This window comes from Panthera tigris, chromosome D1, assembly GCF_018350195.1.
Source record: "Panthera tigris isolate Pti1 chromosome D1, P.tigris_Pti1_mat1.1, whole genome shotgun sequence".
In the NCBI taxonomy this organism is placed as follows: domain Eukaryota; kingdom Metazoa; phylum Chordata; class Mammalia; order Carnivora; family Felidae; genus Panthera; species Panthera tigris.
In genome coordinates this window covers 105,450,749-105,466,119 of record NC_056669.1, presented here as the reverse complement: position 1 = coordinate 105,466,119, position 15,371 = coordinate 105,450,749, and the positions used below count along the sequence as shown (strand labels likewise).

The 15,371-nt window shown below is 58.0% G+C and overlaps 1 protein-coding gene across 2 annotated transcripts in view; it reads left to right on the top strand.

Moving 5' to 3' along the window:
* Nucleotides 1-7,260: 7,260 nt before the first annotated feature.
* Nucleotides 7,261-15,371, top strand: part of AHNAK (AHNAK nucleoprotein) — a 30,743-nt gene continuing 22,632 nt past the window's right edge. For both annotated transcript variants that reach the window (XM_042959561.1, XM_042959560.1), the window contains exon 1: nucleotides 7,261-7,414. The gene's annotated coding sequence lies outside the window, so the exon portion shown is untranslated. The remainder of the gene's footprint in view (nucleotides 7,415-15,371) is intronic.

The window sequence follows — 15,371 nt, the reverse complement described above, 5'->3', positions numbered from 1 at the left end:
TCCTCACCCTCTCCTCTCTGCCTCCCCTAATGCCGGGGAGCTGAGATATAGGCACTCCTGAAAGGTTAGAGAAACTCCCACCTGCTCCTGTCTGTTTGCTCTAATCAGGCTGGCATGGCTCCCGGAGGAGGCTGTTGTTTTACTCCAGTGGAATTACTGGGGTGTCCCAGTGCTTCAGCGCCCAAGGGATGGGTGGAATGGTGGTAATGGCCGCTGCCGGACCCTAGCACTGAACGTCTCATAAGAGAGAGAACGCCATGGGCAGGTGGGACCTGCTGAAATGGCCAAAGTGCCCTTGGTGACCCTGGATCTCTAGATGTTCCTTGGCTCTTTTCATTCTTGTGGCCCCCTCCCCTTTGGGAACCTCCCCCTGCCCCCTGTTTCCCTGATATCCTCAGGATTACAAAGAAAGCCTACTGACCTTACCTTGTTTACACAATGGGCTGGCCATGTGCAGAACAGGGGCTGGATGGTCAGGGTTTGGGGCTATTTCTGATCGGATCTCCCATGGAATGTGCTTCCCTCTACTTCCAGCTGCCCCCTCCCCTCCGCAGCAGGAACAGCTGTCATGTGAGGGCCTCTCCCGCTGGCTCAGCCCTTTTGCAATCATCTGGCTGGCTCCACTGGGATGGGGGTGGATAGTGAGGATGGGCAGAGCCAAAGGGTAAATGAGGGGACCTGGCAGGGCCGGGAGGGCTATGGGGTTGAAGGCCGAGGGAAGAGGGGTTGCCAAGGCCAGGTAGGAGGGGTAGAGTAGGCCAGGGAGGCATTATGATGAGCTTAGGGCGCCCATCAAAGGCAGTGGGACCTGCAGTGCAACCGGAAACTTTCTAGGTGTAAGGGAGATGAGTTGGTTATAGCGGGACCCCGGGCAGTCATTCTTCAGGGAGCTCTGCATTTCCCCTGAGTCACAGGGAAGCCACGGGGTGCTTTCCTGCCAGTCCGCCTCTATGTGGGGCCTGAATCACCCAGTCACCTAGGGTGTTGGCTGCCCTATGGTGGTGGTGGTGCCTGTGCCTCATGCCACCCACTCCGGTTAGGACGGACGGGGGTTAGCAAACACACCCCTTTCTCCCATCGTCCTCAATGCTTACACTCTATCTCTTTGACTCAGACGTCCAGAATGTACCTTATTCGGGATTGGGATTGCCGGGGAGACCACATCAAGTCGTCCCTTTATTTCACCCAGGAGGAAATGAGCCCAGGGAGGGGAAGTGACTTATCAAGGGGGCATGCTAGCCTTTCCACAGTTCTCGAAGCCACTCACTGAGTCACTTTTGCTCCTAAGAGCAGGAGGGCGCTTCCCCCCAAAGCTGCAGGGAGAGAAGGATGCACGCTCGGTTTGGGAGGCAGAGAGAAGGTGGTATCCGAAGCCGCCAGCAGCCCTGGCTGAGCGAGAAGCATAGAAGTGGAGCAAGTCCCAGGGCAGGTCAACCCCGGTGCTCCAAGTCCTGGGGCGGGCAGAGGGCACAGGGTGTAGCAGAGGCGGGACTTCGAGTGACAGGAACCTCAACTATGTGGTGACTCAGGCTCTGGGCAGCCTAGGCCTTTCCTTCACGGCTCAGCCTGATCTCCTTCAACTGGACTTGGGAAGTGTTAAGTAGAAGAGGGAGGGAAACCCGGGCTGGTCTCTTCCCCCCCCCCCCACAACCCCCCAAACTGGGGGAAAGGCAGAGGAAGTTGGAAAGGGTGGCGGAAAGGCAGATTCCAAAAAAGGGGAGAGGAGGCTGGTGTTCCCCTCCCTCCCCGCTCCCTGCTGGGGAGGGGAGCTGGCTGGGGCGTCGGCTGCTCATTCCAGCTCCCTCCCTGGGCTCCTGTTTACTTACAGTCAGACTGCCGGGTCCCCAGCTCAGTTCTGAGCTCCCCTTTCCTCCCCCCCCCCCACCTCCCTCCTCTGCAGCCTATTCAATCATACTTTGCCACTGTTTTCGTTAATCTCGGCTCCACATTTCCTATATCTTCTTGCTCTCCCCGCATCTGCACACCCACACGTCCCCCGGCCCTCTAGGCTGTCTCTGACTGTGCTTGGAATCAGGCAGTGACAGGTATGTCCACCTGTCCCTCTCTCCCTGCTCGCTTCGTCCCCTTTCTCTTGCCTGGACGGTCTTTCTGTGCCTTCTTTCCTCCCAGAGTCTGCACTCAGAGCCCTGCCTGCCGTCTCTTGTTCTCTAATCAGCTTTAACTTGGGTTCTGCTTTGGCCTGAAGATTTCAATTAGGACCGAGCGTAATGGGCGGGTTTCCGGTATCCCGCTGTCTGCTCTGAGTGATTCAGGAACTCCTTATTTGAAGTCCGGGGTTTAAATACAGGCTGGGATTTGAACGGAGCCGGAATACTTGACTTCAGATTTTGAGTGCGGGTGAGGAGTTTGGGGTTTGACGATTGCTAAGCACCTAATGTGTGGATCCCAGAATCACCCACTAGGTCTGTTGTTCTCTGGGGAAGACAGACTGGGAAGCAGTGAAAAGGGAACAGGGAAGGGCCTGATGTTTGGCAGAGATGCTAAGCTCCGGGTGTGTGTGTATGGGGTGGAGGTGGGGTCTGGGAGATCCCAGATGGCTCAAAGGAGGGGTAACAGTCATTTCTCTGCTTCTAAGGCTGACACGCCAGAGGGCCCTCATGGGAGGGGCAGGGAGTCTGCTTTCAAAGAGACTGCAAACAGATTGCACACTTCACTTCCTTTCTGGGATCACAGTTTAAAAGCCATGATTACTTTTTGAGCAGTCGGCGTCTTGTCTTCCCTGTAATACACTGATTTTAGAGAAGGGGACTGTGGTGAGGAGGGAGGGGAAGGGGAATCCCCTGGCCAGGGGCCTGCCCACAGAGCTCCCTTTGTGGTTGCTATGGAAATGGGCATAATAGGAACCAAACAGAGGCACGTCGCCTGGCAACCGAGGAGCCCAAGGTTCATCACACACACTGTGTGTACACATCAGGGAACCCCCTGCGGGGAGGGAGCAAAACTTCTGGGGAAGCTGGGGTATCCCAGTGATGACGAGTCCTAGAACTCACCTAGCTCTGCCAGTGAATCTGCAGGACTGTGGTGTGGGATGCCTCTGAAAGATGATGGGAGTGCCAGCAGGAGGGCTCAAGTCCTCCCAGGTCCCTGAGTAGCCCTTAATTTGACAGACGAATCTGAAGCCTCCCCGAAGACACAGGTTTTCTTTGCAAAGTTGACACCGCAGGAATCCTTATAACTAAAGAAATAGTGTGTGTATCTGTGTGCCGGGGGGGGGGGGGTGAGGTATCCGTGTAAAAGACCTGGCCGAAAAGATAATGTCCGATTTTCCCAAAGCATAGGATCTGCAGGGGACTCAGAATACACTTCCTTCGGGACAGAGCACCTTGAGGGCAGGGATTGCATCCTGTCAAGTTCTCCATTCCCTGCACCCCCACCCCCACCGTGGGCCCCTGGCCTTGTGTTGGACACACAGTAACTGTTTGTGTAGCTGCACGTGAGGTCTGTAAGTGGAGTGATTGCTCCCTGGAGGTTGACCTTGAAGGGAAGTGTGGGGTTCAGGATGCTGTTGTGAAAAGATCAAGGGCTGTGGGGCCAGTTGTACCTGCAGTTGGTTCATTCATTCATTCCTTCCTTCACTCATTCATTCCACACAGTGTTCTTCATTGACTGTTATATGCCAGCCTCTGCTCTAGGCGCAGGACAGACAGCAAAGAACAAAAAATTCCCTGCCCTCATGGAGCTTAGATGCCAGCGGGAGTTTTGACTCCTGCTTCTGAGGGTTTTGTGCCTTTAGGTAAATCACTAACCCTCTCAGACCATTCCTCCCAGAGCATGTGAGGATTAAATGAGCTAACACATGATAGTGCCTGCTGTGGCATTAGACACAATCACCATTAGAGTAGCTTTGGAGGCGGGGGGAGAGCCACAGCCGTGAGCAGAAGGAGAAGGGTTGGCAGAAATTTCCAGAAGAGTGTGTGTGTCTCCAGTCACATCACTGAAAATTGTTGAATATATTTCCCTTCCCCTGCGCTGTGGAAGCTGGCCTAGGAAATCCCAGCTCCAGCAGGCACGATCGTGGCTTTGTACGGGGCAAGGGTCTGGGTTACCCCATTCTCTACACTCCTGCTTGGGGCGGGGCAACGGCCAGTCCCCAGGACCATCCCCCACCAGGGATCTTGACACTCTTACCTCTGAATGAAGTACCTGGACAGTAACCCCTGCTCTATAGCTGCTCCAAACCCAGCCCCTCCTTGGCTTCTTCTCTGTTGACCAAGAGGGTGGCCAGAACAAACAATGCAGCAGATAAGTTGGCCTGGAGCCCAGGACACTAGCCTCTGCTCTTTCACTCCTGGGGGGCTGACGGAGCCCAGGCTGCAGTGAGGGCACAACACCCGCACCCTTCCCCCACTGTTCCTTTCCTGCTCCAGCCCCTCCCTCCAAACTCCCAGAGCCCTTCTGCAGATCGCCGGTGTCTTTGTGGCAAATCATCCGAGCTATCCTTCTGAAAACCTAGGTAAATCCACTCCCATTTAAATATGTCCTGGGTAGGGGCGCTTGGATGGCTCAGTCGGTTGGCCGGTTGGCCGGTTGGGCGTCCGACTTCGACTCGGTCATGATCTCACAGTCTGTGAGGTTGAGCCCGGCGATGGGCTCTGTGCTGACAGCTCAGAGCCTGGAGCCTGTGTCTGATTCTGTGTCTCCCTCTCTCTCTGCCCCTCCCCCACTCACGCTCTGTCTCTCTCTCTCTCAAAAATAAACATTACAGATTAAAAAAAAAAATATGTCCTGGGAAAACTTGCACTTTCAAGGAACCAGATGATTCATTTCATAAAGTTAGATATCCTTTGGTACACTGTTAGGTTACTTTTGGGGAGAGGGCCTGAGTAGGGGAGGAAGGAGATGTTTACTTTTTATTGTCCTACCTTTCTGTATTGTTTACATTCTTCACCAGATGGAGGCATTGATTTTATTTAAAAAATGTCAACAAGGATTATCTGACTTGGAGCTTTACGGGCCACTTTATCTGTATTCTTGGTCCATTTTTGAAAAGCCGAATAAATGTTTCTGAAAATGAAATATGAATTAAAAGCCATTGGTAAAGGAAATATAGTAGCTCTTGGTTTTTGTGTTTTAAAAGCATCCCAAAGTTGAAAAGTTTGTATACATATATACATATGTATGTGTGTGTGTACATATATATATATAAACTTAAAAAAATTTTTTTTAATGTTTTATTTATTTTTTAAGACACAGAGAGACAGAGAATGAATAGGGATGGGGCAGAGAGAGAGGGAGACACAGAATCCAAAGCAGGTTCCAGGCTCTTGAGCTGTCAGCACAGAGCCCGATGCAGGATTTGGGGCTCAAACTCACAAACCGTGACATCATGATCTGAGCTGAAGTCCGACGCTTACCAACTGAGCCACCCAGGCACCCCCCCTTTTCTTTTTTAATAAGGCAGGTTGGGGGGGGGGTGCCTGGGTGGCTCAGTCGGTTGAGCCTCCCTCTTTGGCTCAGGCATGATCTCAGGGTTTGTGAGTTCGACAGCCCCATTCATAGGGCTCCGGGCTGTCAGCGCAGAGCTGAATTCTGATCCTCTGCCCCCTCTCTCTGCCCCCTCTCTCTGCCCCTCCCCCGCTCACACTCTCTCAAGAATAAACAAACATTTAAATAAGGCAGGTTCTAGGGAAGGTGTACAGAACAAAATTGAGAGGGTGCTTCTTTAGAAATCCTGGGTCTATGGCTGTGTTTGTGATGTGTGTGGTGGGACTGCCTCTGCCATGGGTTTGAGTCCCTATCTACGTGTGTGTATGTGTGTGTGTGTGTGTGAGTGAGAGAGAGAGAGAGAGAGAGAGAGAGAGAGAGAACGTTCTTGCACACAGGAGCAAGTTAGAGACAGTAGACATAGACACAGACATAGAATGCTAGTGCCCAAGTCTCTGCTTTGTCTGTCTTTGCATGTCGATGCCTGTCTGAATGTCTACACATGTGTCTCCACCTTTCCGTGTCCATTGTATGAGTCTGCACGGCTATGGCTCCTTTGCTATGTCTTCCCTCCCCCACCGCCTGTACCCTGTGCTGGTAACTGGACCTGGGACACAGCCCCCAGGGCTGGCAGCAGAGTTGGCTGCTGGGTATTTTTAGCCTGTAAACATGTTTGCCATTTCAGAGGACAGGACCGCAGGTCTCAGCCCTAGCCCACTCATGATCTTGCAGCGAGGAGGGAGCTCCTGCCTGGAGCCAGGTCTTCTCCTGGACCCCCCAGCCTGGGGTCTCCCTTCCTCAGCATTCGGGAAGGAAGGAAAGCTTCCTCGATGCGGGTAGTGGGTGGCCGCCTAGGAGGAAGGATAAGAGGAGTCGTCGGGGGAGAAGAGAATGGGAGGTGGAAGGGGACTGCGTAGCGCCAGAAGGCCCCCCTGCACCCCATCATTAAGCGGTTAATAAAATCTCATGGAGTTAGAAGTGGCTGTGGGAAATCGCAGTAAATCTGGAAACAGCGTCCTTCCAAGTGGGGAGGTGGGGGAGGGACTCGGATAAGAAATGGTAGGTAGAGGAAAGGCGGGCGCTCCGGCCTGCAAGGAGTCTGCAGACGGGGGTGGGGGGTGGGGGGGGAGGCTGCCGGCCTGACTCCCATGTCGCTGCAGCGGCCGGAGCAGCACCGTGGTGCGTGAGGCCCTGGTGACTCCACGTGGGCACCCTAACTCCAGGGGTGGGGCCAGCGTCTTCAGACCGGCTTTGTGGGGGGAGGGGCTGGGGGCCCTCCGAAGGGGGCGAGGCGAGAAATGGGCGCGGCTGCCTGGAGCTCAGGAACTGAGTGAGGAGGAGACAGGGGCCTGGAATTTGAAGTGTAGGTTCCTGGGTTGAGAGAAAACTCAAAAGGTCCGCGCCAGGCTGGAGGTCGCGGCCGAATCACTCAAGCCCCCCAGCCGCTCCCGCAAAATGAGCTGATTCGCGGTTCTAGCTGGGAGGATGAGCCTTGGGGAGCTTCGAGGAGTTTCTGGCCGAGGAGACCACACACTGCATACGTTGGGGGTAGATCCAGGCACGCGCCAGGGCCGGGGGCACTAGATGGGGGCAGGGTAAGGCAGCCCCTCGGACGTGCGGCGCCCCCACGTCCCTGCGACCCCCAGTGGCCCCCCCCACCCCCACCCCGGCAGCCCGCTCCCGGGTCCTTGTAGGGTCGGCCCCCGCTCGCCAGTCCCAGCCCCAGTCCGGCCCCGCCCGGCCCCGCCCTCTCCCCACTGCTCGGGGCAGACCCGCCCGCCGGAGCCGGAGTTACAAGAGCCGCCTCCGCGCGCGGGGGCCCGGCCACTCGGAGCAGCTCCGCCGCGGGGACTGCACCGCCCGCCCTGCCGGACCCGCCCCGACCGGGGCTCGCCGCCTGCAGCAGCCGCAGCACCGCGACCTGGGGCCCCGCGCGGGCTATGGCTGTGCCCTGGGGCTGAGCGCGCAGGTAGGGGCACGGGGCGCACCGCGGCGCCGCGGGAACAGGACTCCGCGAACGCGCGAGGGGAGGTGGGCTGCAGGGTTTGGGGCGCTTCCTCTTGGGCCAGGCGCGCTGCGAGGATTCAAACGGCGTGGAGCAAGCTAGACAGCCCCGGGTCGCGCGGGCAGGCGACGCGTCGCGTCGCGTCGCGCCCTGGGAGCCGAACTGCGCCTCCGGAGGTGGGGCGCAAGTTGGGCAAAGTTGGAAAATCGCCCCGAAGCGCGCTTTGCTCCAGTCCTTATTTCTCTCGAGGGCTGATTGTTAGTTCTACTGCCCGGCAGGGAGCCCTGTTCCTGGTCCGGGGGCCCCTGTCCCATCCCCTCCTTCTCTTTGGGGCGGTGGCTCAGCGCACTGCTGTAGCTCCTATTCCGTGTTTACTGGAGAAGTTTCCGAGGTCGCCGCCGCGGCCCCTTGGCCCCTCCCGGAGCCCCCGCGCTCCCGCGCCCCCTCCGCTGTCCCTCCCCGCTCCCCACACCTCCGCCTCTAACTTCGCGTCCGGAGTCCTCCCGGCCCCACCCAGTTCTGTACCACCGGCCTCTCCCTTTCTCAGCCCCCCTCCAGCTGCCCCGCCCTAGTCTGGCCGCTCCGCGTTCCCGGCTCCAGAAGACTCCCTGCCTCCTCCGGGGCGGCGCTGCCTGGACGTTTGCAGCGCGCCCCCCGGCGGGAAGGGTGGGAGTGGGGGTGGGGGGCGTAATTAGGGAGATTCCAGCACTGGGGTGGGCGGGGAGGGGGGGGGCGGTGTGGCGGCCCGGCCCTCGGGCCCGCCCCTTCCCCTTCGGGGGCGGTGCGCTCTCCCCCACCCCACTCCCAAACTCGTCGGGGCGGGATGGCCCCCGCCCCAGCGCCTGGCTCGGCGCCAGCAGCCTGAGGAATGTGGTGGTTGGAGCCGCTGACTAATTCAAACCAGAACTCGGGGAGGAGTGGTGAGGGGCAAAGGGGAGGAGGGGAAGGGGCTGTGTGTGGGAGATGGGGGCAGGAGCGGGGCCCCGCGTAGGAGGAGGGCTTCGCTGCGCTCTCTGGACCCTCCACTCCAGCGGTGCGCTCTTGGAGAGAGGGTTGGGGGACCAGGTCCTGCCACGGAGTTGGAAAGGCTGAGTGCTTAGGGTGTGTTCGGAGAGCGGTGTTATGTAAGGCTTTCCCATGCAGGGAGAGGGTGTGCAGTGTGTGAGGGCCTGGCCCTCCCCTGGCTGGGCTGGGCGCCCCCTGCAGTGCCAGGGCCGGGGATGTGGGGGCGCAGCCCTGGGCGGAGCTGGCCGCGAGGGACACGTGGGGTCTGAGCAGGCCTGGCTGTGCCCCCCTTGCTTGGGAGGGGAGCCGAGTGGGCAGAGGGGGCAACTCAGGGCTCTAGTTGGGCGCCTGCACCCACAACGTGGCCACGGAGAATTGTGTGCGTGGTGTGTGTGCTCTCGCCTTTCACTGGGTGTGGCTGCAGAGGGGTGGTGGTGAGGTGCCCCGAGGGAGTTTGCGCGGTGGCCGCTGAGAGCCCTGCTCTGTGTAGTGGATTTGTGGAAAGGCAGGGTGGGATCATCCCATGGCAGTGGGGTCCTTGGAGAATGACCTGGCGTTTTGGAGGAAGAAGGACTAGATATTTACCTCTGTGTCCGCAGCACAGCGCTGGGCTCCCAATAATTGGTTTTGAAACAGTTCCTTCTTTAGAATCCAGCCTCCGATGACAGGGTTCACCTGCCCTTCCTTGCACTGCCCGGCACTGGTAGGGGCTGGGTTGATGTTGTGAGGCATAGTGACAGTGTGGGGCTGTAGTGACAGGTGAAGGCACGGGAGTGGGGGGCGGCGGGAAAGAGGAAGAGATTGAAGATGCCTTGGAAGGCGTTTTCAGGCCTCCACACCTATGCTGCCCCAAAACCGGGGGAGCAGGGTCCGTTTTCATTTTCCTCTCTCCGCTGCCCCCCAGGAGGGAAATCCCTGGAGCTGGGTGTGGCCCTCACTTCCTTTCCGAAGCTGAATGGGGAAGCTTCCTTCTACTTGGCCCAAAGGGATTGATGGGTTGGGCCAGCCCTTGGTAGGCAGAGTGTGCAGAGTGGGGAGCAGAAGGGCACCCCAGGCTTAGGGGGCACTTCCTTGCTCTGAGCTGTGAGCTGTGGTTGGAAGGAGGTGGGGGTGGGGCGGGGTAGGAGAGGACTTGGGATCTTGAAAACTGGGCTAGCAGAGGACACAGGGTCTGCAGGGTTCGAAATGGGGATCAGGGGGTGTTCTAAGCCCCTCTGTAAAGTCTTGTCGTTAGGAGATTACATGCAGAGACACTGGTCATTGAACAAGGACACATAGGGAGCCACGTAAGTCGTGCGGGGCTTACTGCTGCTGACATGGAGACCCTTAGCAATGGCTCAGGGTCCTGGTCTGGGCAGTTCCTTGAAGAGCTAACCCCACAGAGCTGAGGACTCGTACCAGCCGGACTTGGTTCAGGGTCCTGAGGCTACAGGTCCAGGGCCCAGGGTGGGACAAGAGAGAGTAAACCATGGGAGACTCGTGGAGACGGGAGGGGGTGGGGGAAGGCCAGCAGCAGACAAGGGCAGGGAATGGTATGGGGGTCTCCGGGATCACCTGAACAGGGAGGCCCTGGGTGGAGGTGCCCAGGCATTGCCAGGCTGGATTCCTTGGCTCAGCTCGGAATTGGCTGGCAGGCCCTGGTGGAGCATGCTACCCAGAGCCTGAGCAGCTGGTTTGAGAGGTTGGGGCAAAGCTGTGGGGGTGGAGGGGTGTGTGGGGCTCTGGGGTGTGGTCACTAACCTTCCTTAGAACTTGGGAACCGCCTGGGGACAGACAGGCATACCAGGAGAGCTAATCCTACTCTTCATGGGAACCCTCCCACTGCTGGCTCTCCCTACCCCCCCCCCCCCCCCCCCCCGCCCCAGCGCCCCCAGGTTTCTCTCCCTGGAGGTGGTAAGCCTGTGCATGCCCTGTGCACGCGAGGAGAGGAAGGCAGGTGGCTGCTGGGGAGGGTTTAGAATGTGCTGGTTTCAGTCGGGTGGGGGCCAATGTCTAGGGCCTTTTGGTGTTTCTTTGTCCCCCATGGGCTTCATCCAGGCCCCCTGGGGAGCTGGCATGTCCCTGGTCTCTGCCCATCCCTGCTGGGCTCCCAGGCCTTCCGGAGCAAGGTCGCTTTCTTCCATGCCTGGCGTGGGGGCTGCGTGGATGGGCCACAGCGGGGCTTAGCAGGAATGAGTATGCACACAGGAGTTTTGAGAGAGCCCCTCTTCCTCACCCTGGCCTCACTTCCCGCCTGTGGGACTGCTGGGCTGTTGTAGCTGGAGGTCTTGCGTCCCAAGCATGGAGGTTTCACTGTGGCCTTGAGTCCCAGTGACCACTAATGTCATAGTGGGGAGGTGTGTGTTACTAACTGTGAGCAGATGGCCCTCTGGCTATGCATGGTGGCCCTGGATGTGTCACTTTGCTTGCCTGTGGGACTTTTAGGGCAGGGGACAGCAGTGGGACTCTGCCCGGGTAGTGGAGGTTTCATAGGGGCTGGAGGGGCTGCAGATAAGCACTGGAGTCAGTTTCTCCATCCTGGACAGGTTCTGGGCCCTGGAGTTTGCATCCAGAGGCCCTCGGGAGAGTGAGGATAGCTCTGGGAGTAAGGCTGAGTGATGCCGGACGAGGCACTGCACATGGCTGGTCAGGGAGGGGCATCCTGCCCTGTCCCTGGGGGCCAGAGCGGAGGTTCTAGGGGAAGGGGAAGTGCCTGGAGCTGATCCCGGCTTGTGTCCTGGCTGGGATGGGGGGCGGCTCTTTGGCTGCAGAGCCAACCGACCGGCCTGGCCCTGCGCCCCTGCACTAGCGTGGCCTGACCGCTGGGCGGAGAGCTCGCCTGTGGTCGGGGAGTTTCTGCGCCCTCCCGGCTATAACCTTCCCCCAGGGGGAGACGGACTGTTCTTCACCACCCCTGCCCCGCGGAGGGTGCCACCCTTGGAGTTGGTGTCTTCGTCCCAGCAGTCCTGGGTAAAGGCTCTCTCTTCCCTGGCTGTGTGGCCAGGTGCGGGCACTTGGGCTGGATAATGTGCTCCTGGCCCCAGGCCCGTCACAAGGAGGAGAGTCCCTCTGGGTCAGGGGAGGAAGAGGGAATCTCCCTCCCCGCTGAACGTGAGAACTTGGAGCTCGCTGGGGAGTTGGGGGGGTGGGTGGGAGGAAGCAGCGCACCGATGGCCGATGACCGGGAGAGAAGTGGAGAAAGGTGTCATGGGGGAAGCCAGTGGGCAGCTGAGCTGGCTGGTGGGGTAGGAGTGGGGATGCCCTGGACGTGGAGGTGCAGAAAACTCCCCATGGTGGTGAGGGGCTGACAGGGAGGAGAGGGCTCGAGTGATGAGGTTGGAGGAACTTCCTCCTTGGTGGGAGTCGTGGGCTGGGCTAGTGGCCCAGAGAGCAAGGGAGCAAGGAGATGGGCAGGGGCACACACGCAGAGGGAGACACAGACTCCCGGGCACCGGGGTAACAGGTGTAGGTGCCCTCCGTGATGGGCAGGGCCTGGGGCTTCCCAGGCCAGGTGTCTGCTGGGAGAGGGTGAAGGCAGGGGTTGTGGCCCCGCTCAGGGCTGCGAAGGGTGGAGAACAGGGCTGATGAGCGTCTGTGTGCACACGCGCTGTGTGTGTGCCCTCGTTTTCCTCGGAATGTCTCTCCATACGTGGCAACTGCATACACGGAGGCTCATTTGGAGGCTTGGGCCCTGGGAGAGATGCCACCCCTGTTTGTCCTTGTGCCTCTGGGATGAGGGTCTGCCTGTGGTGTCTGTTCCCAGTGAGTGGAAATATTTGCCTTGCCTTACCGGTGCCTTTCTCTAGAGTGGGTCTTAGGCTGCCCAAGCCCCAGAGGGGACGATTCTCTTGGCCTTTGCTTGCTGGGGCCCGGGAGAGTTTACAGGTGGGCTGGATCTGTGTAGCTCAGGATTGCTGACTTGTGGGGACATGGCCTCAACGAGCCCCGGAACCCAAAGGCCCCTCAGATCCTGGGCTGTAGGATGCCTGGGTCTCTGCCCATCTGAGTTTGCTGTCCCCAAGCTGTTGGCCAGGAGGTGGCCGGTGTGTGGGCAAAGGAGGCTGGTGGCCTCTCGCCCTCCCTTCTATGCTTCTGGCCCTTGAAAGCCACCTGAAAGGTGTCACTGCTGTCTGGGCGAATCTCCCGCTGCTCCCTGGGTCTCTGGGTCCCCTCCAGTAATCTCAGTCCCTCCCTCTCTTGGGGGTAATGCCCCTCGCACCTCATGTCCCTCTAGATGTGCAGAGAGGCCTCTCCATCTTCCTGGGGGCGTCTCTCTGGCCCTCCTCCTCCAGCCCAGGTCTCTGTTTTCTGTGTATCTCTGTTGTGCATATTTCTCTGTGGTTTCTCATCCTGTGTGTGTATTTTTTTGTGCCCTCCATCCCTCCGCCTCGCTAAAGACCATTTGCTTTGGAGTCACAGAGTTCTAGAAACCCAGGCTTGCATCTCAACTCTAGCTTATCCTTGGGGCAGTCATCTTCCCTCTGGGGACCTGTTGCTGCGTCTCTAAAACCAGGACAATTAATTATTAATCACACAGGGCCGTGACTGGGATCGAATGAGACCCCAGGCGTGGAACCACAGCACGGAACCTGGCACACCCCAGGAGCTCTGCAGAATTCTCTTTCCCCTGCTCTGTTGGAGGTTTTCGCTCTACGCGGAACTTTTTCTTCCTCTTGGCTGCTTAGTGTTTAGGAGCGTAGATCCCCCCCCCCCACCGGGTGTGTCTCTTTTTTTGTCGCATATCCTACCCCCTCATCCTATTTTCAGTGTTTGGGACTTTCCCTCTGGTAGAGGTCTCTACCTTGGGTGTGAGTCATTTCGTTCTGTTCTTCGTAGCTTGGGGAATGGCTCTCCCTGCCTTGTGGGTATGGTGCATCTGATCGCTAATGCGCATGCCGCTGGGCTGGCTAGAAGGTCCACTGCTCTTAGCGTCCTCCCCACAGTGGGCGGGAGTGCCATCGCCGGTGTCCATCCTTTGGGGGACAGATACTCAAACTTGCGCTCCTTCCAGTGTGCAACTTGTCTTCAGGTTTGGTGCATGGAGGCATCAGGGCCCATGGACCTATCTTGGGGAGTGTGTGTCTTATGGTTCCTGTCATCTTGACATTGACGCCGGTGGCAAGGCTGTTTTTGGCTGTAGCAGCGATTAGGCTGGACTCCCCCCCCCCCCCCCCCCCCCCCGCCTCCACGGCTGACTTCATGCTGGCTCTTGGGAGGAAGAGGCTCTGTTCCCTAAAGGCAGTGGGGGAAGGACGCTCCTCTGGATGTCACCCCTGCAGAGACCCTCTGCCCTGGGCATGGAGTCCACTACCTGGATCCGCCAGGGTCTTGTCCCCAATCCACAGAGGTGCTGCACATCCTCTTTGCAGTTTTGAATTGACAGGACAGCCTCGTTCTTCTCTCGCTGCTTCTGGCCCGCGTCATGGTGTGTGTGTCCCTGCAGCCTTGATCTCTCAGCCTTACGGATGGAGCAGACTTACCTCTCTCTGACTTCCAAGCAGTCCACTGCCTTAGCGGGTCTCCACTCCAGTCCCTCCCATCACGAAGGATACTGTAAGCCAGTGTCAGGTGGGCCTCGGGGTAGGGAGCTGGCAGATGGGGGGTCCTGGGGCCCCAACACTCTCCCGTTCTCACCTCTCTGGACCTCGCCTTCCCCATCTGTAAATACCAGCCGGTGCTGTCCCACAGGACTTCCGGCGGTGCCGGAAGTGTTCCACATCTGCCCTGTCTAACGTGGTGACCCTTGTGTGGTTGTTGAGCTCTTGAAATGTGACTATTGCAAGCAATGAGCTAAAATTTTAATTTAGTTTAATTATTTTATTTTATTAAAATATTTTTATGTTACTTTTAACATTTACATCCAAATTAATTAGCGTATAGTGTTAAAATACGTTTTTAATGTTAATTTATTTTGAGAGAGAGAGAGAGAGACAGAGCACGAGCAGGGGAGGGACAGAGAGAGAGGGAGACATAGAATCTGAAAGCAGGCTCCAGGCTCCGAGCTGTCAGCACAGAGCCCAATGCGGGGCTCGAACCTACAAACCTCGGGATCATGACCCGAGCCGAAGTCGCACTCTTAACCGACGGAGCCACCCAGGCACCCAAATTAATTTTTTCAACGTTTATTTTTTTATTTTTGAGGGAGAGAGAGGGAGAGAGAGTGTGGGGGAGGAGCAGAGAGAGAGAGAGAGAGAATCCCAAGCTGTGAGCACAGAGTCCGATGCTCGATCTCACAAACCGTAAGAGTTGGACACTTAACTGACTGGGCCACCCAGGCGCCCCTTAATTTAAATTAATTTAAATATAATTTAAATTAACGCAGCTACCATATTGATAGCATGGCTTTCAGATGTCTTCCAGCTCCAAAGACTTAGGAATCTCTGCTGAATGTGCAGAATTTCCCAAAGTTCCAAAGACCCTCCTTTGGGTAACCGCAGGGCAAGGCCCTCAGCGCCCCAGGGGAAGCCTGGTGTTGCCTGACTGTGTGGGAAAAGAAGGGACCATCTATCTGGGCTTGGTACAAGCTCCAGGGGTGTGGGAGAGACTGGGAGCAGGGACTCAAATGCAAAAAACAGACCCTTGCCACCGTGGTCTCGAATCCCACACTAGCATCCCTATGTCCAGCCACCTGAATGGGCCAGGGTAGGTGGGAGGGGAGGGTGCTGGTCCTGGCTGTGCCAGAAGGAGAGCCCTGAGCCTGGGTAGTCAGTGGGTGCCCTGCCAGGGCCAGCCTACAGCCCTGGGTCCAAGCGGCTCCTGTTCTCACGGGCTGTGGAGGCTTCACCTTCGAGATGGCTCTCTCCCCTCATTAGCCGCCAGGCCTGAGGTGCAGAGAGGGTCCCTCCTGAGCCTCTGAGCTGTGCTTCTGGGGACACCTGGCCTGTCTCCACTGGAGCCCCGGCCCCTCTGTCACCCAGGGGTCTGGCCAACGAAGCAC